Source organism: Polyodon spathula, chromosome 10 (genome assembly GCF_017654505.1).
Source record: "Polyodon spathula isolate WHYD16114869_AA chromosome 10, ASM1765450v1, whole genome shotgun sequence".
In the NCBI taxonomy this organism is placed as follows: domain Eukaryota; kingdom Metazoa; phylum Chordata; class Actinopteri; order Acipenseriformes; family Polyodontidae; genus Polyodon; species Polyodon spathula.
The window spans coordinates 46,007,786-46,034,377 of record NC_054543.1 but is presented as its reverse complement, the minus strand read 5'-3'; the positions used below and the strand labels follow the sequence as shown (position 1 = coordinate 46,034,377).

The following is a 26,592-nucleotide window of genomic DNA, read 5'->3' as shown; positions in this document are numbered from 1 at the left end:
AACATAGGAAAACTGCAGAATGACCCTGCAAATCTACTCTGGTAAACTTTTATCGGGGATAACCACCAAAGTTGAAGTGATGGATGTTACTTCTGTCTATTTTGCTTATATTGCAATCAAACACTAGCAAGCATGCCCAAAAACAAGAATGTTTAATCTGTAATAAATAATAAGGAAACAGGCATATATGTTGCTAAAGTAATCTCTCCTATAAAGAATTATTATTTACCTTGAATTCCAGTAGGCAACAACCCTCCCTTCTCTATTCAGTCTGTTTACTGGGCTGATTTGAAGACTGCTGAACCAGACAGTGCACATATGCTTGTGTGCATGCGAGAGCCTGCAATCTTTTCTATTTTTCTGGAATATAAACACTACCTGAGAACGCACCCCTACACCCCCCCCAATCCCACTTAGCTGATGATATCATCTTGCTCACCAATGGAAAAAATGCAAATGGAAAACTAAAAACATTTGCAAAACTGGTAAACAACAAATTAATTATAAAGCCTTTAGAACTGAAGCCATGCTGTTTGTCATGAAGCCTTGATTTATAACAAGATAGAAGATTGTAAGAAGGCTTGTGCAGTTTATCAGAGCTCATAAGCAGGGCCAGCATGATGTGCGGGCTGATAAACTAACAAGTACAGCCAGATTAGCTGGCTTTCTTACAGGCATTTCTGGAACACTAACAGTAATCGAGGCATCTGCAATACCTCTGAAATGTCCAGTTAAGTTGATTAATTAATAACTGCCCCTACCTCCTTCTCAGCTTTTGGTTCTTTCTTGTAGAAGGTTTTCTCAGCTTCTCCGATCCACACTACCGAGGGCTGTAACTGGCGAGCCACCTGAAATCACAACGGTGGAGAAGCTTATGCAATAAAGAGCTAAACCCATTAAGAAAAATAAAAATCAACCATTACCAGCAACACACTTACTGAACCCTGTGAAAAACAGACCACTATGCAACAATGTACAGTACAGGCAAACCCATTTAACATCACTCCGAAATCACAACAGTAATAAGCACTAATCTTGTTACCTTAGAGAGTTCAACATTAGTACTTATCTGGGTTTGGTTAACTAGCTGACTTTATTACAAAATGTTATTGCTGTGTTTGGGAGAGTAGCCATTTAGGCAGAGATGAGAAGGTCTGGAACAACTGTACTCCTTTATATAAATATTAACAAACTGACCATAACAGATTGTGGACGGCTGCTGTATAATCTCAAGATGTTGCAGAGCTTGCATTATTTCACTCCCTTTGATCCGTGCAGGAATGTGTAGCACATTCCTTAATAGGCAGTCCTCATTGTAATACATTGGGAGTAGATGAAAGAGAAGGTTGGATTTGCTAGCAACAATTAATTATAAATGCTGTTTATTTTTCAGGTCAGTTTCAAAGGTGGGTGCTGCTACAATACAGCGCTGCTCTCTCCCCTCTCCTGTGTTCTCCCTTCCCTTGGATCAGGCATGGCAGTGATGAATGCCCTGTTGATGGATGAAATGCGAGACTTCCACTGGTGAGGATTTATGTGGACAGCTAAATCCTAATCTCCCTTACCCTCCCTACCTGAAACAACAAGACATGCAGGGAATTCATCTTACAAATTGCTATTGTGCAGCCATTTGGGAACTCAGGGATCCTAACGTCAGGATCTAATATCATGCGATGACAGTCGAAGTTAGCCTCAGTGTTTTTAAACCTTCCCTCACTCCTACTGCAATGGTTTCTTGCTTCTCCATAAAAATGTGTCTGTTATTTTCATTGATACTTGGAAAATCATAACCTCTTGAATATGCGGCACAGCTCATTACCAGTTGTGGGACTGTTCTGGGGAAATGTTGTGGATTCCCCGCTCACATGTTTCTATAGTTTAAATGCCTAATGGGATGATAAAGATTATTTGTCAAGGTAATGCTTGATTATTTTAAATTGTGAGTAAAATGTATATACAGACATAGATGAAACGTATTTGGTCATGCAGGTGCTACGGCAATATTGTAAGTTCTTAATGTTAGGAAGCAGCAGAGACCAGTAGAACCGGTGCTGTGTTAATAAAATCAACCAATGTTCATTTACAGACCCACACTATCAAAATGAAATAAACCATAAACCAAACTTCAATATCATTGTTTTATGATATTTATGTAAAACATTTACAGCGGTGTCTATTTTCTATTCAAAGGGTTATTACTCATTGAAATGAGAAACATAGACTAGTCAGTGGCTAAGCAGGATTAGAACCAGGGATCTCCTGATAACAAGTCCCTTTCTTTAGCCACGGGACCACCATCATGCCTCCTTATATGTATATAAATATTGGTTCTGTCCCAGACGGGTTCCATTTTTGTCCTCCACAGGTGTAGAAGCAGAGGAAGCTGCTTCAAGAACACCGACCCTGAATAATGACCTTAAACACCATTTGAAGCATCATCTGCAGGCCACTCTTGCCAGGGAATTTCCCAGCGATGTTGGCCGAGGACATGTTGAAGAGGTTGGCTTCAGTTTCTGTACAGTGTGCACTGGAACACATCCTACCGATACACCTTCTTGACTTCACAGGAGCATCAGCATGGCAGCTATGTTAAACAGCACATACAAAAACACTGATTCAGGGTTCATTCAAAAGGCAGTCAAAAGCAGTATTAAGGACTGCTCTCTAGCAACTTGTGCCTGCAGCCCTACAAACTTGGATGTAGGTTTTAACACATCTAAGAAAACTTATAGAGACGTCTTTGGAACACATCATAAACTGTTTGAAGGGGTGTTAGTGGCTCAATATCGAGAACTCTCTGGGGACTCACAGAATGGTGCTGGGTTGCACTCTGCTGCTGGAGGTTCTGTCCAGGAATTGCTTACCATAATTCCAGCCTGGCTAATCTAAACCCTGCACTAACCAACTGTCAGTTCTCTTAGAAATCTGCAATTCCTTTAAAATCTTATGAAAACAACCGCGGTATCCCCAAAAACAAGATAGGCACAATGTTAATGTGGATCTTGTATTGCATCTGTAAAATAAACACATTCTGTCTGTAAATTTGATATGCTCAGAGATATTAACAGATATTAACTCAGAGGTCAGTGCCCCCCACATATAGAACAAGGTCTCTTACAGACTGCACAACAGCACATACAGAATTATAATTTCCTACAAGGTGCCCCCCATGTATAGAAAGAGGTCTCTTACAGACTGCACAACAGCACATATATAATTATAATTTCCTACAAGGTGACCCCTATGTATAGAAAGAGGTCTCTTACAGACTGCACAACAGCACATACAGGAGGCAATGTGATCTACACAGGCCAGAAGAGCCGGGCAGAAATATTACAACATGTGGTTCAGAACGGACTGGAATCTGCTTTTAAATACATGAAAAGGAAATGAGAAGTTAAGGGACTGGAAGGGTCATAGACTGGACTGCAACATAGAGGCTGTGAACCTGGATCTGTCACTTTAATCACAAAAACACAACCTTCCCAACAGGTGCAGTAAGGGACACTTGACCTGCTGTCGGATTGCATTACCCCTGATGTGGAACCTCAGGCTAATAAAATGAATTGTTTCCAACTGTAGTCTTAAGATCCAATACTAACAATGTGATTACATGGTTTTAATAACTAATCAAATTTTAATACTGGTTCGATCCCAGTGATAATCTCTTTGAACAGGGGATGAAATTCAAAACACAAAATGATATTGGGATACGGGCACCCAACATCGCCTTTTATTCTGCATGTGACCCTGATGTTTTTTTGTTTTTAATGAAAGTGAAATGAAAGCTGGTCCCCCTGTTTGAAAACCTTCAGTTCAAGCATGGTGCCCTTTGAAAGTTCTTTAAAAGAATGATGTTGTAAAATACTGATGCATGCTGTCTCTGTTTCATGTCATTATTTTTTGTTTTCTTTCCGGCATTTACCCAGTGGTAGAAGTCCATACAAAGCCATCAACTGCTTGACGTCTGATAGGGATGGCATGGGTTCTATATCAGCCTGGCGGAGCGTGGTGCCCAGGTAACTGTACTCGCCTGTGGGAGGAAGGAGAACTACACTATCAGCACACTGAACATGAGAGTGCACCGCAGCTATCTGTGAGGTTTTCAGCAGTGCACATGCATACACAACCAAGCATGTGGTAAACCCTAACCCTAACCCTTTTTCTAATGAATACAAAAAATATATATTTTGCACGTAATGTATGCTGGCTAAGCACCATGTAAATTAAATTATAACTCGGAACACATGCAGCCTGACCAAGCCAGCCTAATTAAAAGTCAGAGGCTGCCAGCTCTGTAACTCAGTGTTGCCCACGTGGAACGAGTCAGATTGCATAAACTTCTCTTGAGCTGACTCGAGACAGAAGGTCTGACTCACACCCCTGTGGCCCTGCAGCTTCCTTTACAACATTCCCTGTTATACTGTGGTATACTGGAGTTCACTGCATGCACTGGTGACATCAATAAACCAGAATGCTCTCGGTCAGTCTGTATTTGATATTGGAATGCATTTCTGGATATGACCAGTACCTGATCTGGTACTAACATACTGCATGTCCTCAGCCACTGCTGTAAATACACAACAAGAGCTATTAGTATCATGAAAAAGATGATCTCCACACCTCCACTGGATATCCATTGCCAGAGATATGATTCGCAATGGGGAAATTAAATAGCACACCCGCAGAAATAAGTCAGTTTATCTTTTAAAAAAACAAACAAAATAAAGTAAGATGCAGTTCTGGAACACTAACACAAATTAGCAGACTTCATTGGGTGAAAGAAAGAAAGAAAGAAAGAAAGAAAGAAAGAAAGAAAGAAAGAAAGAAAGAAAGAATTATTAATGAAATCCATCAGCTTTGTCTTGGAGGGTCTGACAAGCAAACCTTCCTGGACCAGTTCCTCATACAGGGACTCACCGGTCCTGGAGCGAGATCACATTATAAACATCCACGTTTATAATATTTCATTTCTAACCTGTGTAAAATATCCTATCATTTGAAATAGTATTCTCTGTTGCTGTATCTGCTTAGATAATTCTAGAACAGACTTATTAAATGTAATTTTTCATCCAGTGGGTCTGCTTCTGAAAAGACCCAAAGCTGGAAAAATTACCGCTAGGGGTGTGCATCTGTAATTTGTATTTCTTCTGAGCCTGTGGTTCCGCGTCGTTCTGAGATTCTTTATTTACTCACTCACAGTTGTAGAGGAGGCAGAAATGACAGCAGCTTTCTAAAACCACCTCACTTTCCAGAAGCGGTGATGTTTTCCCTTTACATTTTAATAATTTTTACAGCTGCTGGATTTTGCTCATAACACATGCAATGTTGGCCAGTGACATGAAAAAGGGATGTTCTCTAAAACTGTATACATGCCAAAAAAAATAACAATTTAAACATGCATTGTTGAATCTCAGATCCATGGAAAAGTATCCAAATGTGAGTAGAAAAAGTCTCCCATTAGTTTTGAGACTCAGAGCAGCTGGAACAACCTGCCTCTGGGAGTTTCCTACAGTCATCTTCAGGAACGTTTCAGGTCAATGACTTGGAGTTTGTAAAGAAGTCACCCCGAAGTTAATGATTAGTGAGGAAAATGGGGATCGAACCAGTGACCCTGTGGTTGCTAACCAGATGTGTACTCCATTCCTCAAAAATGTACATTATTTTCCTATAGGGGTTGATTTTAAAATAAACACGTTCAATTCTGCAGATCTATTCTGGATCTATAATAAGATCCAAAATGGAAAATTACCTATATGGTAACAGTATCCTGGGAGACAGTCAACATGGTTTTAGGAAAGGGAGATCGTGTCTAACTAACTTGCTTGATTTTTTTGAGGATGCAACATCGATAATGGATAATTGCAAAGCACATGACATGGTTTATTTAGATTTCCAGAAAGATTTTGACAGTCCCGCATAAAAGATTAATTCTCAAACTGAATGCAGTTGGGATTCAAGGAAACACATGTACATGGATTAGGGAGTGGTTAACATGTAGAAAACAGAAAGTACTGATTAGAGGAGAAACCTCAGAATGGAGTTAGGTAACCAGTGGAGTACCACAGGGATCAGTATTAGGTCCTCTGCTATTCCTAATCTACATTAATGATTTAGATTCTGGTATAGTAAGCAAACTTGTTAAATTTGCAGACGACACAAAAATAGGTGGAGTGGCAAACACTGTTGCAGCAGCAAAGGTCATTCAAAATGATCTAGACAAGATTCAGAACTGGGCAGACACATGGCAAATGACATTTAATAGAGAAAAGTGTAAGGTACTGCACGCAGGAAATAAAAATGTGCATTATAAATATCATATGGGAGATACTGAAATTGAAGAAGGAATCCATGAAAAAGACCTAGGAGTTTTTATTGACACAGAAATGTCTTCATCTAGACAATGTGGGGAAGCTATAAAAAAGGCCAACAAGATGCTCGGATATATTGTGAAAAGTGTTGAATTTAAATCAAGGGAAGTAATGTTAAAACTGTACGATGCATTAGTAAGACCTCATCTTGAATATTGTGTTCAGTTCTGGTCGCCTCGCTACAAAAAGGATATTGCTGCTCTAGAAAGAGTGCAAAGAAGAGTGACCAGAATTATTCTGGGTTTAAAAGGCATGTCATATGCAGACAGGCTAAAATAATTGAATCTATCTATCTATCAGTCTTGAACAAAGAAGACTATGTGGCGACCTAATTCAAGCATTCAAAATTCTAAAAGGTATTGACAATGTCGACCCAAGGGACTTTTTCGACCTGAAAAAAGAAACAAGGACCAGGGGTCACAAATGGAGATTAGACAAAGGGGTATATAGAACAGAAAATAGGAGGCACTTTTTTACACAGAGAATCATGAGGGTCTGGAACCAACTCCCCAGTAATGTTGTTGAAGCTGACACCCTGGGATCCTTCAAGAAGCTGTTTGATGAGATTCTGGGATCAATAAGCTATTAAAAACCAAATGAGCAAGATGGGCCGAATGGCCTCCTCTCGTTTGTAAATTTTCTTATGTTCTAATTCTCGTACCTCTTGAGCACTTCTATAGTTACTATAAAGGTCTCAAATCTGTAGTTTCAAAACCTTCTTTTTACCACCCTCCTTGCCTTTTTCTTTCTTCTGAAACGACAACCGTGGAGAGCAATTCCCAGAAATAAACATTTCAGCTAGTGCCTTCTTCAGTGGGCTACAGGGTTCCTCCTCCATAAATTCAAAAACACTCAATTGAAAATTCTAAGGTACAACTTATAAAGAAACTTAATGAAGTAATCATCTAGTGCCTTCAGCACAGTACACTGAGCTGAAACATTTGTCTACTTGACTTAAGTTTCTAATCGTTCTACCATAGAATTCTGATTAAATGCTTTGATGTTATGGATAATGAACAAGTCTGGCACACAACACAAAAGCAATGCACAAAGCAGGTCTAGCCACCCACCATCATAGCAATAGAAGGAGCTTCACCATGAGCAGGCCACCATATGAACTAGAAGGGGCATCAATGGAATAACAAAGAGTAAAGGGAAGTGGCACTAAGACCATTAAATTAGACCCCAAAGGTGGGAAAGGTGTTGCCCCAAAAACTACACAGCGACACAGTAATTCGAGCTGGTATCTGAACCAAGGATCTTCTGATCATATTCCATTTCTCTGGCTAGTAGACCTTGAATAAAACACTCGCTCAAGGTCTTGGTTAAAAGTTCAGAAGTTGACACTTCTGGTTAATTTTAGCTGATGCGAAAGATTGAAAGTACATTGGTTACAACCTCTGGTTAGGAGCCATGGCAAGACGCCAGTCAGGCAGCTGAATCTGTGGTTTGCAATCTTTAACTCTGGAAATCTTCAGTCTGTTTGTGGACTGAATTTGTAATATATTATTGAATATGTATCTTTTTTATTGTTTTTGTTAACCCTACATACCCTAGTGTTGTGTTTATTTTAGTGTAGTGTTAGTTATTGAAAGGCAATGTAGCCAACTGGCTTAGGCATGAAGCCTCCCATTAAATAGTACAATAAAAACAACTTGATTTGCATTTGTTTTTTCGATAAAGATACATATTGTAATAGATACAGGGGCAGAGGAAGGTAAGATTTTGTCACTCTATGAGTTTGGGACTCAGTGTAACTCAAGTGTAAATGATACCCTACCAAATTCAGAATCCTATTTTCTTCTCCCATTAAAACTGGGAAACATCACACTATGTACATTACTGATCTCAGTCAGGAAGACGTAATATTATTGCTTCACAAACTATAGAAATCCTATTTTCCAAAGCAACCTTTTCACAAAACCAAAAAAAAAAAAGGAAAGGAAAATGTGAATCTTGGGTAGCTGTGGGCTGTTACATGCTACCACTAACTAATACCCAATATACCCTTCCAGCATTTATAAGAATTGCAAGCAAACAAATAGGAATTCTTGGAATTAGTCTTAGGCAATTGGACGTGTTGCTTTTACAGGGCCAGTTTAAAACAAAACAAAACGAAACAAAAAATAAAAAACTTATGTGGTTGCAGTACATAACCAATAGATTAAAATTCCATTTAAATTAGAAGGGTGTCTGTCTAACACTGCAAACCACTGTGTTTACAGAGCACTTTGCTTACAGACAGGTGGGTTATGGGGATGTTGGGTGAACCTTTTGTTCCAAAAATCCACATAAGAAAATGTATTAAAACAGTATGTGCTCTTAAAGCTTGCATACAAAGTGCATGATTAACCCTGTCCAATCCTGCCAAGGAGCCAACTGCCTGTATTCTCTAATATAATTGTTCTGTCCACTATACCAAACTGTCAGCCTCGAGTTGTGATGCTTACTGGTTGAAATTAAAATAAATTAAATTAAATTTTGGAAATTGTGATTGTGTGCCACTGTAACAAAGTGCCCGCCCCTGTGTATATTATCTGTTATGTGTTGCGTGTGGTGTGTTTAAATGTTGGTGTATAGACATTGGTACACGGGATATAAACGGGTCTGTGTAACACGAGTGTTTAAAAATGTATATGTGTATTTAGGCACGAGGATTGCACAGCACTTCACGTGCAAGTAAAATGTAGTAATATGTGAGCACGGGGAATTGCACTTTATTAATTCACGTGCTGGGATTCAAGTGAATAATTAATTGGTAATTGAATCCCAGCACAATAGTATATATAGATGCACGTTGTCACATACTGGCGGTTGGGTGTTCGGTGAGCGGAGAACGGGATTGGAGACGGAGGAAATAAGTAAAGTAATAATAATAACGAAGTATCTGCTCACCGTGTTTGTTAAGTTTAGTCTGTTTTCGTTTGTCTTTATTTTGGCGTAGAGTGCCGTGTCCTGTGTTTTTCGTGTTTGTGTAAACCTTTTATTTTGTATTAAACCGGCGCCAACAGGCGTCTTCATCACTTCATTTCATCCGTCCTGTGTTTTGTGTATTGCATTACCTTTCCTGGTTCTGACGCCGCCCACTTCGGCCGTCTCTGTGACACGTGGTGTCCTGCGTGGGATTTAACAGCGCCTCCAAGCGTCAGACCAGGAGAGGTTTTTTTTTTGTGTGGGAGAAAAAAAAAAAAAAAAAAGGGGGGGCGTCTTTGGATTACAAAAAAAAAAAAAAAAAAGAAAGAAATGGGGAGAAGCAGGAAAGACGATAAAGAGGTGAGGGACAGGGAGGAGGAGTGCCGCCTAAGGGCCAGACATCCCCGGCGATGTAACCAGTCCTTGCCGGGGTGCCTCCTCTGCAACCAGGACCATCTCTTTGCCAATTGTCCCTTCCGCTGCCCCTACCAGGAGGGAGAGGAGGAACTGCCGCAGGAGAGGAAGGTGAGGAGGTGGCAGAGAAGGGGAAAGGGGAAGAGGAAGGCAGAGGTCCCACCGCTGTCTCCACAGCCGCACCAGTCCCCTGCAAGGGAGGAAGAGCCGCACCAGTCCCCTGCAAGTGAGGGAGAGCCGCACCAGTCCCCTGCAAGTGAGGGAGAGCCGCACCAGTCCCCTGTATCAAGGGGAGACTACACACCGCTCCCACCTCCACCACCAGGAGACTACACGCCGCTCCTACCTCCATGGGCAGGAGCAGAGCAGCAGGAGCTGCCTCTGCCTCCGCCACCTCCACCGGCAGGGGGAGAGCAGCAGGAGCTGCCTCTGCCTCCGCCACCTCCACCGGCAGGGGGAGAGCAGCAGGAGCTGCCTCTGCCTCCGCCACCTCCACCGGCAGGGGGAGAGCAGCAGGAGCTGCCTCTGCCTCCGCCACCTCCACCGGCAGGGGGGAGAGGAGCACTTCCCCCACCAGCAGAGGGTGAATGCCTGCTGGTATCACTTCCCCCACCAGCAGAGGGTGAATGCCTGCTGGGTCCCTGTCCACCAGCAGAGGGTGAATGCCTGCTGGGTCCCTGTCCACCAGCAGAGGGTGAATGCCTGCTGGTATCACTTCCCCCACCAGCAGAGGGTGAATGCCTGCTGGTATCACTTCCCCCACCAGCAGAGGGTGAATGCCTGCTGGTATCACTTCCCCCACCAGCAGAGGGTGAATGCCTGCTGGTATCACTTCCCCCACCAGCAGAGGGTGAATGCCTGCTGGTATCACTTCCCCCACCATCACGAGGAGAGGAGCTGGAGCTTCCTCTGCCTCCACCTCCATCAGGGGGAGAGGAGCAGGAGCTGCCTCTCCCTGCACCACAAGGGCCAGGACTAGATGCTGGCGGTCCTCAGCAGCCCTTGCATAGGCTGCTGAGGGAAGCACGGGGAAGAACCTCCCGGCTGCAGTGGCCGAAAAGAGGGCCAACACCCGCACCCCAGCTTGTCCTGACTGCCAGCCTCGCTTCGCCCAGGGATGCCAGCCTCGCTTCGCCCAGGGATGCCAGCCTCGCTTCGCCCAGGGATGCCAGCCTCGCTTCGCCCAGGGATGCCAGCCTCGCTTCGCCCAAGGGATGCCTCTGCATCGCCTGGGGTTGCCCGCCGCTCTGCATCGCCTGGGGTTGCCCGCCGCTCTGCATCGCCTGGGGTTGCCCGCCGCTCTGCATCGCCTGGGGTTGCCCGCCGCTCTGCATCGCCTGGGGTTGCCCGCCGCTCTGCATCGCCTGGGGTTGCCCGCCGCTCCGCATCACAGCCGGAAGTACTGTGGCCGGAACCCCACGAAGGGGAGCTGCCGGCCACGAAGAAGGGGGAGGAGGTCTGGAGACCGCCAACCCCAGCAGCAGTTTCGCTGCCGGAGGAGGGGGAGGAGGTCTGGAGACCGCCAACCCCAGCAGCAGTTTCGCTGCCGGAGGAGGGGGAGGAGGTCTGGAGACCGCCAACCCCAGCAGCAGTTTCTCCGCCGGAGATCGTGGGGGAGGTCCGGAGACCTGCTCCCTCTGCAGTTTCTTCCCTGCAGGAAGAACGGTGGTTGAAGCCCCACCAAGGGGAGCTGCCGGCGCCGAAGGAGGGGGAAGGTCAGGAGACCACACCCCAAGCAGCCTTTCCGCTGCTAGGACTACCCTGGCAGGAGAATGCTACCCTGCTGACAGCATTACGACCTGTGGGCCCCTGGAAGCCTCTGGTCCTGGCCAAGGACTTTGGGCGGGACTTTTGGGCTTTTAAGGGGGGAGGTGGCCATTGAGGCCATGTGTGCTTTGCACAGGAGGGGGTATATGTAACAAAGTGCCCGCCCCTGTGTATATTATCTGTTATGTGTTGCGTGTGGTGTGTTTAAATGTTGGTGTATAGACATTGGTACACGGGATATAAACGGGTCTGTGTAACACGAGTGTTTAAAAATGTATATGTGTATTTAGGCACGAGGATTGCACAGCACTTCACGTGCAAGTAAAATGTAGTAATATGTGAGCACGGGGAATTGCACTTTATTAATTCACGTGCTGGGATTCAAGTGAATAATTAATTGGTAATTGAATCCCAGCACAATAGTATATATAGATGCACGTTGTCACATACTGCGGTTGGGTGTTCGGTGAGCGGAGAACGGGATTGGAGACGGAGGAAATAAGTAAAGTAATAATAATAACGAAGTATCTGCTCACCGTGTTTGTTAAGTTTAGTCTGTTTTCGTTTGTCTTTATTTTGGCGTAGAGTGCCGTGTCCTGTGTTTTTCGTGTTTGTGTAAACCTTTTATTTTGTATTAAACCGGCGCCAACAGGCGTCTTCATCATTTCATTTCATCCGTCCTGTGTTGTGTGTATTGCATTACCTTTCCTGGTTCTGACGCCGCCCACTTCGGCCGTCTCTGTGACAGCCACTCACACAGTTTATATTCAGTTTGTATGCATTTCATGGCCTTTTGATTATATTTGCTGCAGACATATAATCCATTCATTTTAACTGGAGCATTTTTATTTATAGAAGTGTATAATGTAACCATCCATACGTTTAGGAAGCACCATCAAAACCCTATCTTGATATTGAGCTGGAGACACAGTTACCTCTTGGTTCACCAGTTCCCCTGACACAGGAGACGGGTACTAACTGTAAATGTTTTGAATGCCCAGCTAGGGAGGTCTCTGAGGAAACTGAAGGAGGTTGATGGAGTTGACATTGAGGGCTTCAAGTTTCTGAGTGGCTGGAAACAGAACCAGTCTCTCTGCCTTTCAACCCTAATCTGACTGCAAACCACAGAAGGGTTCCCTTTCCAAATAGATGCGCTTTTTAAAAAAATGTTTTCTTTTTGAGGTTATTCCTGTTTTTTTTTTATTTTTATTTTGTGGCTTTATTTCTTCTCTCAGTCTAAGAAGTTTTTCTTTCTAGCATTTGAAATATGCCATGTCACGTTTGTTTAAAATGCACTACACTTACAAAGAGTACTTAAGGGTTTGTGCAAAATATTAGTACACAGTACAATAGTGTTTTATTATATTTATATATACACAAGCATGCAATTTGGTTTTTAATTTTATACATGTATTTCATTCTCTAAGTCCATGAATCCCTTAGAGGACTGGGGGCTAGCCATGCAGCCATGGTGTAGCTGCATTGTACTGCATTAACCAGATACTTTACATGCATATCTGACCCATATTACACAATGCTTGAAGTTTACCTTCTTGCCACCTTTCCTTCCTTTTTTCTTCTTCCCTTTCTCCCTGTCCACAGTTTGCTTCAGGTTCTTCAGCTCTTGTCTCATCAGCTCATCCACCTGCAAGGTCCAGATGGGAAAAGTTGTGTCTCTCATCTCTGCCCTGCCACACATCTGAAATCCACACACCATGAGGTGGGGGGTAGTTAGTTATTTTGCTTCATTTTCCAGTGCAAACCCCAGATAGAGCCTGACTACCTCCCTTAAAAATTTACTGCAGCATGCCATGGGGAAAAGCATAGCAAAATATACCAGAGCTTAGGCTAGCATGCTAAAGCAGGTAAATAACATGGTAGAAGCATGGGAGTTTTGAGCCTCATTATCAAACAGTGGACCATAGTTTTAACTTTTTAAAATATATTCTTTAATATTGTTTTGGTAGATTAAATAAAGCTATGCACAGTATAAATGAAACTGTTCTAGACTGATGTTAAAGAAATTAGAAACCAAAACAAACAAACAAAAAACATTCTTAAAATAACTCTTGAGTAAAAGGCCAATTATACATTATTATTTAGTAAAGCCACCTTCCAAAGCTTGATAATTCAGGAAAAAAATGGAGATACGGGGAGGTTTGTTTTAAAAGTGTACTCCACATTTCCCCTTGCAGTGAAACATACCCATTTCAAGACTGTCCAGGGAGAACATTAAACCCTGCGCTCACCAGACTAGTCAGATCGTGTATATTAACTGTACAATGCAGCTTCAAAGAGGTTTTTGAAGGATATCAGGTGATGTTAAGCCACATCGTACAATGGTAACTACTACCTTATTAGTAAACATAAATCAAGATGGCACAAAACTGTGGAGGTGGGGTTGCTTTTTTTTTTTTACACACACAGTAAACGTCTTTCATCAAGCTGATGGAGCAGCGAGGTTACTGTGAGTGATTATACACAAAACAAGGAAAAGGAAGTCCTCTCGTAAATACACCCTGACCCTTTTGTCCCGAAGGCTTTCCCGAAGCTGGATTATAAATTGCCAGTGTTTGGGGGGGGGGGGGCGATTGCACTTGCCAAGAAATATGAAAGTATACATTTTTATTGCACAAGACTGAAAAATCTTTGGAAATGTGTGTTGGCTATAAGGCTCTTCATGTTTTTAAGTTGCCATCAATGGCTGCTTGAGTGACTATTCAACGGAAATCTATATATATATATATATATAGATATATATATATATATATATATATATATATATATATATATATCTATATATATATATATATATATATATATATATATATATATATATATATATATATATATATATATATATATATATATATATATATATATATATATATATATATATATATATATATATATATATGGTGTTTTCCTTCCCAAAGATGCTAAACCCCAATGTAACTGACATCAATTTAAACAAGTTTCACATGAACAAGAATTCATCTTAAAGGGGAAGTCATCCAATGAGGAACCACAGAACCAAGTGGTAAAGCAGGACTTGGAGGTCTGCGTTGGATCACCCTTGAAAAACCATTTATCTGGTAAAATTGACAAGTTCTTAAAATATGCAGCGAACACTGGGGATTGTCACCGTCGAAGTATTTTTGTTGCAGCTTTATTCCTCAGTGAACACATCAGCCAATTTCTTGTATACGAGAGCTACTGCTCCAGTGGGTTTACTTTTTCACTTGTGTCCTTCTTTATGGGAAAAGGCTGTTTATACTGTCAATGGCAGGAAAGATGATTCTTAATTAATATAGTTTCCTGTTGCGTAGGCTACTGCCAGAAAACTGGAAGAAAGCAAGAGGTTTACTTAGCGCAAAGACAGTTAGTGCTGATATGACACCGGAAAACTATTTGCACTTCAGGAGTCCCACCAAGCCAAACAGAATCAAGAAGATTTTTTATTTTTTAAGTTACAAAACAAAGGTGGTTGTGATTTCCCACTATAAACCTCTTTAAAGTCGTGTCCCTAGATACCTGTCATGTGACAGGACTCTCGTCAATAGAGTCGGAACATCCACCAGGGCGGCCAATCACAATCCTAGATGGCCATTCCTTTTTCCAAATGTAACAGGTAAAATTTAATTATTAACTACTTCAGAGTCTGGATAGATGTTTAAAGGGTTCAATTAAATAATTTAGAAGGGCCAACTTTGACTACCCATGCATAAGATGGAAGACTGACCATGAATGAATGAATGCAAAAATATTGACTGAATGAATCAAATTAAACAAGACCCGAGAGGAAGAACACCTCTGTGTGTGCTGGCAGGGTTGCAGATGGCACAGACTACAGTAAACTCTGATGTTCACTGCATGAAACCCTTTGATTCTGCTTTATTTAGTGTTTACAGCGGTTGCTGATTAGCAAGCCCCATTGTCCCTGTTGCCTTCTCTCACACTTGTCATCCTGGGAGGAAGGCTATTTTACATGGGATCAATGAAAGGAAGGCTGGTTCTAAGTTGCATGTGTTTCCTATTCCCGCATAATAGGAGCTGGTCCTGCTGCGTTTGATGATGGTCCTTGGGATTGGCAAATACAATAAAAAATAAAACATGAAATAAAAGTTTAAGGTTCGAGATTCAAAGCTAGCGGTGCTAATGGCGTCAACCCAATCTTAGTGTTGCGTCAGGATCCCGTCACATGAACCCCACCTAATCCCTTTAGGGTGTGGGTGCAGTTCACTCTGTGAAAGTACATTATGGACAGAGATCTGGTGTTTATAAATAGAAAGAAAACCAAAAAAGAATGGCTATGCGTTTGTGGTACAGGAACTGAACCTCTGATCTACGTCACTGACCAATTACCTTTTCTGCTTACCTGTAAAATACTGTTCACCACCAGTGGTTGCAATGTGTGTATTGAGATATTAAGCCAGATAGCTCCTCTGATATTTTTATTCCTCATGTACTTTAACCAAGTTCAGATCATCTACATGGCTAGATCTCTCTATAATCAGCCAGGAAGCTTCACAGGTACAGTGCACCAATCAATTGCTTCCCCACTGCTACAGAAGAACAATGCAGGATTCTTACACACGGAACAAAACTAAAAGTGGAACCAAGTAGCACACGTTATTGTGTTTGAGGAGGCTCGAGGGAAATTTATGGTGATCCAATAAGAACAGAAGAACATAAAGAGAGACCATTCGGCCCATCTAAGCTCATCCAGTTCTTAGTAGCTGATTGATCTCAGAAACATGATTAGGTAGCCCATTCAATACCCACACCACAGTCCCTCTGTCCTATGTCTGTCTTCACTTAATTTCCAACTGTGTGCTCTGGTCCTGGTTTCTTTACTGCACTTAAAGTGCTGTGATATAGCCTCAGCAGGGATGTTTGTGAAAAAGGGCCAAAGTAAATACAAAAAAAAAAAAAAATTACCAAAGATAACAGGGAAAAAATCCTTTGAAGAAGAAAAAATCTGTTAAAGCATTTTGGTTTGTTTTTTCAGGCAATCACACACACATAAGAAATTCAACTAAATTACCGTCATCCCATTTCATGGAAACATTAACAAACATTAATAAACAGGCGAGTCCCGCCACCTCGGGTCAGAAACTTGCAGGTCCTTAATCATTTCTATGAAGCCTGACCCTGCACACCCCAGAGGAGAGCCTAGGCTGTGAGCATCATAAATCACATGAGCAGGTGCAGGTTCCATTCCCTGCTTATTTATTCTGGCCTAAATAATGTTTAACTCTTTGGCTCTCTCACTCCCTGTCACCTCTTAGGTGTATGAATTAGCACACATATGGAGGTTGCTCCAGAAACATGTGCTGCTGTAAATAATGAACTCCGTTGTCTATTGACTTGTCTTTTAATGCTGACCTTTGGATGACTTGCTTCATTCTACCACTGTAGGGAGGAAGTTGCTGGGGGCCATTTTCCATCCTTGCTCTTCCTCCTGCAAGACAAAGTTCGAGGCATATTCATTCAGACATTTAACTCTTTAGAGGTGCTGTTTCAGACACAGCTGTCTGATTGAACGGCAATGCTTTTATCAAAGTTGACAGTGGCAGAATCTCCAGCAAAGAGAGAATTGAACCTTGTGTATTATAGCAGATTCTGTTTGAGGTGTCAGAAATGCAGCAATAAATCCAGACATTAATGATGAGTAGCAACAAGCCTGAATTACTGTTTATTTACATTTTTCTTTACTTATTTGTCTATTGTTTTTTTTTTTGCTTGCTTTGCTAAATGCTGATTTTCCATATACATGGGAAGTTAAGGTTTTATTTAAGCAATTTGTTTTTATTTATCTTTCAGTAGACAGATTACACAAGCTGTAGATATTACAAATGATGCATATCAGTTGGCATTTGCTATTAAAAAATAGGTTAAAGCCATTAATTCAGAGCCATTTTTAAAGCCATTCCACTTTTCTCTACCAAAAAGAACAGATGAAACACATATTATAAAGTAATACTGGCATCATTCAGGAAACAATTATATTCTGCCCTGAAGGCGGCAGTGAAATATATAAATGTCAACATAAGTTCCAGTGTACCAGATTGTTTGAATTTCCCTTCTCCCTTGAATTTCTCTTAGCTGACAAGGTATCTTTATTCTTTTTTAAAGATCTGTTTTTCCAGTAGTAAAACAGCTATAAAAGATAAGACACCAGTTTATTGCTACTCTTTCCTCGCAGTCTAATCTAAAGGCTTTATTTGAGGAAATACGCAACAATAGAGGCTTTTTAACCATTTACTGGACACACTCAGTTGTTGTTAGGTAAGTGTTACAAAACACTATAATTCAAACTCAAATTTCAGATTGAAGAACACACTCTAAATCTTATCCCAATATGTAACCATTAATTGGTGAAGTTTTGTCAGTGCTGTGTATTGGTAAAACCTGTTAGTAAATGGATAATGGCTAATCTGATTGGCTAAACCCATTCAGTAGGGCAGGTATGGGGCAGAATATCCACACACACACACACACACACACACACACACACACGGAGGTTTGCATTCCTATATTTTTGGGGACTTCTCATTGACTCTCACTATATTTTTATTTACTATTTCTAACTCCAGTCAGACAAAACTCCACACAGGGTGAAAATCGACAAAAAACTAAATATTTTGGCACTTCTTTTTTTATTGCAAGGCATATTTAGTTCTTAAAAACGTGTTTTCCAAAGTGGGGACGTCCGTACAATGTCATTTTTTCAGTAGTTGCTGTTTTTGTGGAGGCATTTTCTCAAATTGTGCCTGCACATTGATAGTAACACACGCACACGCACTCACGCACGCACGCACAAAACACCCTCAGTCTCAAAAGTATTACTAGTCTGATCATTAAATCACAATGGCTACCGTGCAACACTCTTGATTTCTAATACTGTTCCCACTCAAGGAAAATTATTTTACTGCTCAAAGGTGTTACACCTGACTGCGGTTGTGATTATCCCTCCCAAAATGAAGACACCTCCATTTTCCATGGCTGTTAAATTTTACGAACAAAATTCTGGAAAAATGATTTCACCAAAATTTAAACCTACAAGAAGAAAACAGCCTGACCCTATCCTGATTCACTGCTCCATCCTGACACATCACACCAGTTTCACAACACATCTTCATCACAGGCATCCTTTATGAAACACTGTTATTTTGATTTCCTAGGAGGAAACTAATGACGATGAAGGCAGAAGGGGTTTTCCAACGATGATCCGAGCTGCGTAGGTAATTCACTTACAGAGGATGTGCCACTGGTCCCTCTTCCAGTAAATCCATGCATCTGCAATCCTGTGTGTTCCCCACTTTAAAATTAGCCTCCCATGTTCCTTCATGTTTTTTGTTTCCCAAGGCTGAGCTTACCGTAAACTCTGTAAACATATTTAGCAGCATAGATAGACCACATTCCCACACCTGCCATATACAGTAGGTGCAGACAGAAGCAGGCTGGCCTGAGGAGAATGATATGAAGTGAGATTTTAAATTGGCAATTTAAGGAGAATTTATCTGGCTTTCATATTATTATGTTCTATTTTCCAATAATGTCAGTAATGCAACGCTATATAGAGGCCTCCCTTTAGGTCTTGTCTGTTTAAATTATTATTAAATTTTTCTTTTAATAGAGTAGATTGAATTATGAAGATAAAGTAAAATGTGGTTCTGTTAGCATAATGCAAACCATTTTCTTTCTTCTGTGGGAGTTGTGGGGGTCTAGTGGGTGGTGTATAATGGAAACTGTTTCTGCTCCCCATACTGAATGAAAATGGTTCCAAACTTTTAGTAAGAAAAAAAACTAAAAACATATGACAAGGAGAACTGATGAATGAGAAAAATGTACAAATTAGGTTGAGGAAACGCTACAAGGAAGTACAGGGCCACTGGCAGCAAGTCTCCTGTAACTCAATTTATTAAAAAGGAAGCGATTAGCTACCCAGGACCAGGGTTAATAGGAATAATGGTTCCATTCTTTTATGCCCAATTGGGTCCCATAGAATGTTACTACACTTAAGTAATTTATACCATTAAGGAGAACGTGAGTGATCAAAACCAACTTACAGTAACAGTGACAGTGTTTTAATGGAGTGTGTGTTTTTGTGCCTCCTTGGAGAAGTCCTGTGTGAGTCTTTTTCAAGCTGAGTTAACAAAAGCTTCCAAAGCAAATGGCACCTGGCTGTTATTAACTGAAAGAAGGGTTGCGTGGTTGAATGGAGCCACCTCACAATTTTGAGTTGATTGTTGTAATCACGTTAATAGGTACAGTAAATGTCTACATGTTGTCAACAAATGAACAAAAATGCTGAATTCACACAGCTGTAGAATGAAAAGTCTGTGTGGTTGAAGCCCAGACCCACACAGATGCAGTTTATGTTAGAAATGATGAGTTGTGAGAACACTGTTTGGTCCCAATGTATATATTGCTGGAGGAGGCTGTGTTGGGTAAGATGTTAAGGTCTTTCTGTTCTGTCCTGAATTTATCCAGAACTAAATCATATTCAGAGTCATCGAAAGAGTAAACAGTACACAGCTTTGGCAGGAAATGAGGACTGGGCCATTCATAAAAATAACTGTTTTTATAAAGGGCCCCCCCCACCTTCTTCCAAAGCCTGGCTCACAAGACACACAATACAGTACAAACCTGCATCATGGCAATATAAAAGATAGTGGCTTTTCTTAGTAAAGAAGACATAACAGAGGCATTTTTTTGTCATAATACATCCCAATTCAGTTGATTAAAACTAAGCATGATGAGAAATGCAATGGAAAAAAGTGTCTTGCACAAAGCCATTGAAACTGGAATGAATGTTGCTGTGTTGGAAGCCTACTTGCTATAACAGGTCTCGAAGGGCTTTCCTACAGTAGCTATGAAATAAAACAAAAAGAACTCTAAATGTGATATCAGTCACTGGAGAGAATGTAGAGCAGCATACCTCCTTGTCACCTTTGCCCTTTTTCCCTTTCCCTTTGCCCTTCTTGTCTTTCTTTTTCTCTTTCTTTCCAGACTTCTTGTCCTTCTTCCCTTTGCTTTTCTTCTTCTCCTCCTCCTCCTCCTCCTCTTTGGCTGCCAGCTCTGCCACTACCTGAAAGATAAAACCAAAACATTACAGAAACCAAACAAAATAACCTGCATGTTTACTCTGGCAACGTGCTGCAGCCAGACCTAGGGTCGGGCATTGCCAGTGCTTGGATGGAAGACTTCAAGTTCAGTACCTCTGATGAAGCTGTGCATGAAGAGGTGTTAGTGGCTCACAATGAAAACACCCCGTGTCAGGCGGATTTGTTCCATTCTTCTGTTGAGAATATTAGACGGACCAGTAGTAATGTTATTCCTTAAAGATACCTGACACAGTGGTCCTCCATTTCCAGGTTGCAGCTGCAGTCTGGGAAACACGTGCTCTGACCTGTTTGGGCACCTACCAGAATAGCTGCTCTTTGTCTTATATACTACACACGGAGACTCAACTTTTCTCTTACACTTGCAGCACTGACTGATCTTGTCAGAACTGCAGATGCCCTGTAGAGCAATACTGTGTCCACACTCACTTCAACACATATGTAAAAGCCAGGCTCTTTTAACAAGAATGCACATTCTGGGAAATGGCTTTAGTTATTATACTGCGTTGAAGGGTTACCTTAAACAACCTCTTCATTCTTTTAAGAAATAACCCTGAATTCCCAACGGACACTTCCAGACAGCAGCTGCAGGCCGAAAGCCGTTTTCCGGGGGTTTATTGTTCTCTCCAGCCCTCCCACTGTATTCCCCCCCTCACACTTACTAACCAGGAGCAATGAGTAGTACAGCTGTGGCCAAAAAGATTAAAAGACCAAAACAAAAACTATTCAATACTTCATTCGATTGTATTACCTTTTTATATTAATAACCATTAAAATGACAGCATTAGTTACTTTCCACATCCTGGTACAATTGGCATGCAGGTTAGCCTTACTTGTGCAAATGGAGTCTCTGTTACTGGAAGTATTTATAGCTTTGAAATCTGTTAAAATAATAATATAGTTACCTGCTCAGGTATCTTCTCAGAAAATATGACAGCAGATCCCCCATCCTCTTCATCAGGGTAGTCTAGAAACTTGCTGGTTGAAGCTTTATAATAAAGATAGTAATATACCAATTTCCTGCTCTGGAGATCCATTGGTTATTTGGAATTGCTTGGTAAAACTGGCTGGCCTCTCAAGACTCCACCTGTTTGTTAGACCCACATTTGCATGGACAAACTCGCCTCGTCCCTTTGAACGGGACACAGTCTCAAATGCTCCTCCCTTCAGGATTCTCTATAATGATATTTGTTTAGTATTATCGTTTCATTATTGGTACTTCAATATGCAGTGATTGATTCTGATTTCTGAAATTAAAATGTAATTTATCTTTAAAAGCCTTGTACAGAGTTCAGATTTAAGGGTAAAATAATAATCGTTTAAAATATATAAACCCCATATTAGGGATGCACCGTTTTCTGGGCGGATTTTTTTTTCTGTATATCATGTATTATGCATTTCTCTGTATTTAAAGTATTATGGATTTTCTTGTTGTTACTGCATCTTGTAAAGTGATTTCTGATGGTGGTCCACTATGAAAGGCGCTACATAAAATAAAGATTGATTGACCGATTGAGTGATTGACTTTATATCTTATATATTTTTTTAATTGGCACTAGGACGCTTCCGTATTTTTGAGACATATTTACTGCAGATTGATTGCACGTTACACAGCACTGCAAGGCAAATGACTGTCTCATGTTCTTGCGTCATTAGCAAGCGTGCCTGACCAAAATTACATTTCTGTGCTGGGAGAAATTCAAGCATGAATATCTGTGTACGTTATTGGCTAAAATAACAAAAACTGCCGCTAACCGATTGTGTTTTTTTCTTTATATCGGTGCCATGCTGACAGGCTACCTCGGTGCACCCCATTTATATATATATATATATATATATATATATATATATATATATATATATATATATATATATATATATATATATATATATCTCTCTCTCTCTCTCTATATATATATATCATTAACTACATGCTGTTAGATTGCACTTACCATTTACTGATTTTTACTATATGCACTTGGTACACAATTCTGTCATTCTTAGAAAGGAACTCTGCACATTCACACAAATTATAAAGCTAATAGAACGTTGGACACCGCTCAGTGAATCAAGATGCTGCAACACAGTTTCTGATCATATTATTCTATTGTAAGACATGTATGAAATAATGTAACAAAAACGTGGGGGCAGTGGTGCTGCAACATCATTAATATACCTGTATTATGAAGGTTACAAGGTATCCACTAGTTCTGTATATAAATTCCACTTGTCAGGGAGGGGTCAGGAAAGTCTGACCTTTCCCCCCAGAATGCCTGAGGATTTAAGCAATTGCTGTATTTCACTCATTATTTGACTTTCTCCTCTTAGCTTTAAATCCATATCATTTATAATAAAAAGCAGGCCTGTTATGTTTTGCCAGTTCACAGTTCCGCCAGGTAACAATAAGAAAATCTAACCTGGCAGGCAGGAGGCTGCCAAATAACGAATATCTCCCAAGGGAGAGCAACACAGAAGCTGCTTTGGACCAGGCAAGCCTCACAATTTCAACATTCCGGACTCAAATTCCCTGTCTGTCACCAGCCCTGGGAAATATGTGAATTGAGAGACTCTCACCAACCTGACCTCAAATCCATCAAGCCTGCTACTGTGCTATCGTCAGTAGGTTCATAAGTTTACTGAGTAAGCCTCTGGAGGAAATGAATGGGAGACGGCCAGCCTTACCTGTGCCTTAGCTGAACCCCTGACGTCGTCACTCCAGCAACACCAAACTGCCATGACCGGTGCTCGTTCTCTATCCATTTAGCCACCAATAGCACATAGTGGCAACAAATACATGGTGCAGCCAGGAAGGTGTTGATAAGTAATTCCTACCAGCCCGTTTCCATGCCAATGCTTTCCTCTGCTTTGTCTTACAGGCAGATTGCAATCTAGGCCATTCTTTCCAGGCCTTGTCTCCAGAGCACAGATTTCCAGGCACAGATTCAGAGCTCATTTCCATGCAGCAGGGTGTAAGTATATTGGTTGTCACCAACAGTAACAATTTGGACTATAATTATAAGACTAAATTACACCCTTCCAGTGTTTGAAGTGCTTTGTATACATATGGCTAAGCTTTTTATTTCAAAATATTACTGAAGTTTTCTTAAATTCTAAAAGGTATAATAAACTTAGTATGGATATGAAACAGCAGAATTATCTAAACCAACATATTATTCTTATTGTTCAGAACTCAGTAGAATTTTCTGTATCCGGGGCAGACCAATGGGCCAACTTACTGCGGCAGTAACATTCTTGGATTGTAATAAAAAAAAAAAAATCAATACAATCGACCCATAACCCAGACTTACTGGCACTCGATGAACCACTGGCGGATCTGCTCCTGCAGGCTCTCCTTGATGTTGGGCCCCTCCAGGCTGTGGGTCGTCTCTTTGATGCTGACCAGGGCACACCTGAACTCCACCTCATACTCCTCCTGCACCACGTGTCGAGTGCTCTCAACCTGCTGGGCGTGGAGCCAGGCTGTGCTCCTCTGCTGCTGCTGCAGAGCGGGCAGCTGGAAAACACAGGAAACTTGGACAGCTGACAGGGGTTTCCATTGATTATTAAAAAATTATAAAATAAAGATATAATAAGACCTGAATTACATTCAAATCTGATAAAAAACAAAAAAAACTAACAAAAAAAACAAACTGGCATATATAAATCAAAATGGTTATCTACTCAGAAAATTCAAGGTGACAAATATGTCTTCTTTTGTCCTTGGAAAACTTGCTGAATGCAAATAAACTACCCAACTACCCTGAAGTCCTTTGCACTAGCAACCTCAATGATCAAATTCTGCCCAATAAGGCATATTTGCTTTTAGAATGGGATGCTTGATTGCAATATGGAGTATGCTCCATAGTTGTTGTTGTTTTTCTTTTTATAAAGTTAAACTGTGTTATACTGTCAATTATATTTCTGGCATCTGGATTACCCAGCTATTAAGAAAAACCTTCCACTCAATTTCACAGAATAGTGCAATTTGTCTTTGGTTTTCTTTTTAACTGTTTTGCCACTATTACAGCACCTGCCAACAAGACATCCCTAAGCACTCCATGGAGATTCTTTTATAAATATTTTGATAATTAAAGAATAAACAATGTCCACATTTCGTTTATCTCTGGAAGTAAATGTTTATCTGGTGCCGAGTCCCCTCTCTATTAAACGTGAAGGCATGTGGTCTTTTTCAGAACTTTACACTTCAGTTGCCCTGGCAACTCAGAAACAGGGTTCCAAGGCTAAGCGCTTGTGCATTCAGGCTGAATGTTCAGGCTTGCTTTAAAAGCTGCAGTGTTTGTGTACCAGTTTTACAAAATACCACTGCTTGGATCACATCTCTAGTTCTCCTATCAACTATAACCAGACTGTACCGCCTGGCAGGTTATTTCATTACTCTACTAGTATTCTACAAATAAGTTCAGATATATGTCATGCTCACCTCTAATCATTTTATTCTTATTGTAACATTGTACTAATTGCTATTATGTTATTAAAAGGCCCTATTCAATATAATTTAGTTCTTGTTTTCACTGTACTGCAATATCTGTAAAATGGAGTGAATAAGACCAAGAGAGTGAAGAGGGAGAAAAAGGTACTATTTACGGCTTTCTGAATTATAAACCTGATCTTTTTATGCCAATGCAATTCAAATACTATTTTCATTCTCTTTCAAGAATGTAAAGATTTTTAAATAGTGGTATTGTTGCAGCATACCAGTGTATCTCTTTGCTTCACGCAGAAGAAAACAATTGTCTACAATCGCTCTACATTTATGACGTATTTTGCCAAGATGCTGATACATGAGTAATAAGTATAATTAACCAAAAATGGAAATTCTTCACTCAAGCACTATAAATGGCCATTTTGTTTATTAGTCATTAATTACAAGGAACACTAACACCTAAAGTCACCAGGAAACAGTTATAATGAACTGTTTATAATTATAATTGGTATACACAACCCTGAAAACCGCACAGACAGGGAAGGGATACTATCCTTGTAGAGCAATGATTGTCAAATCATTCCCCACATGGTTACAGCTGTTCTGTGTACGTGTAGTGTCTCTTTCACTGTAACTTGTATTTATGATTTTATTGCATGAAGAAGAGGTGGTGTGCCAAATTATATCTTTTTTTATTGTTCCAAGGTCTATTTCATATCATTACAGCAAACACAACATACAGTCTGTCTCCTCTATGAATAGATAACAAGGATGTATTATTGACAAAAATCAAATCTTCGAAGGCTGGAAAGGACTTGTCTTTCTGGAACACATAATGGAAATTAAGCTCTAAATAATAATACAAAAATATTTAATAAAAACATCAGGTAAAACTTAAAAGTAGACAATTTTTTTGGCTAGTGCCGTCATCAGTGTACTATGACATGCTTGTCTGCATGATTTCGTTTTTTGTAAGGGCTACCTTATAATTTTTTTTAAAATCTCAAACTCACCATCCCTAGGAATATCATCTCCTCCAGATGCTCTTTCTTAGTCTTCTTCCTCTGGCTGTCGCCTCTCCATACGTGATCAGCAAACAAAAAAAGAGACTATAAAATCAATAGTGTGTTTACCAAACGCTTGTATACAAAAGTAATTCCGTGAAAATGGTAGGATTATTACACTGACAAATCACTGATAGCAGACTAATGGCAAGACCAATATTTTTGTGGTGATGGGTCTATCTCAAAACACAGATCACCAAAAATGTTGGCCTTTGCAAGTAGTTAGAAGTAAGAATGGTTAGTTTGGCCTAGACAGTACTGGAGTATCTTGATAATTCAGTAGAGGCCTATTGCTATTGATGAAGACCTTAATTTAAGGCTCTAAACTGAGGTCCTGCCTATTCCGTGGATTGCATGGAATGAAGGTATCCTGAATAAATCTCATTGTGATAGGGGCTGAATATTCATACAAGCTAATCACATCTCAGAACATGTAGGTTCTAGCTCAGGGGCTCTCAAACCCTGACCCCTGTGTCTTCTGGTTTCAT

General features: G+C 40.7%; 1 pseudogene; it reads right to left on the bottom strand.

The window, feature by feature from the left end:
• Nucleotides 1-887: 887 nt before the first annotated feature.
• LOC121321970 lies at nt 888-26,592 on the bottom strand (annotated as a pseudogene).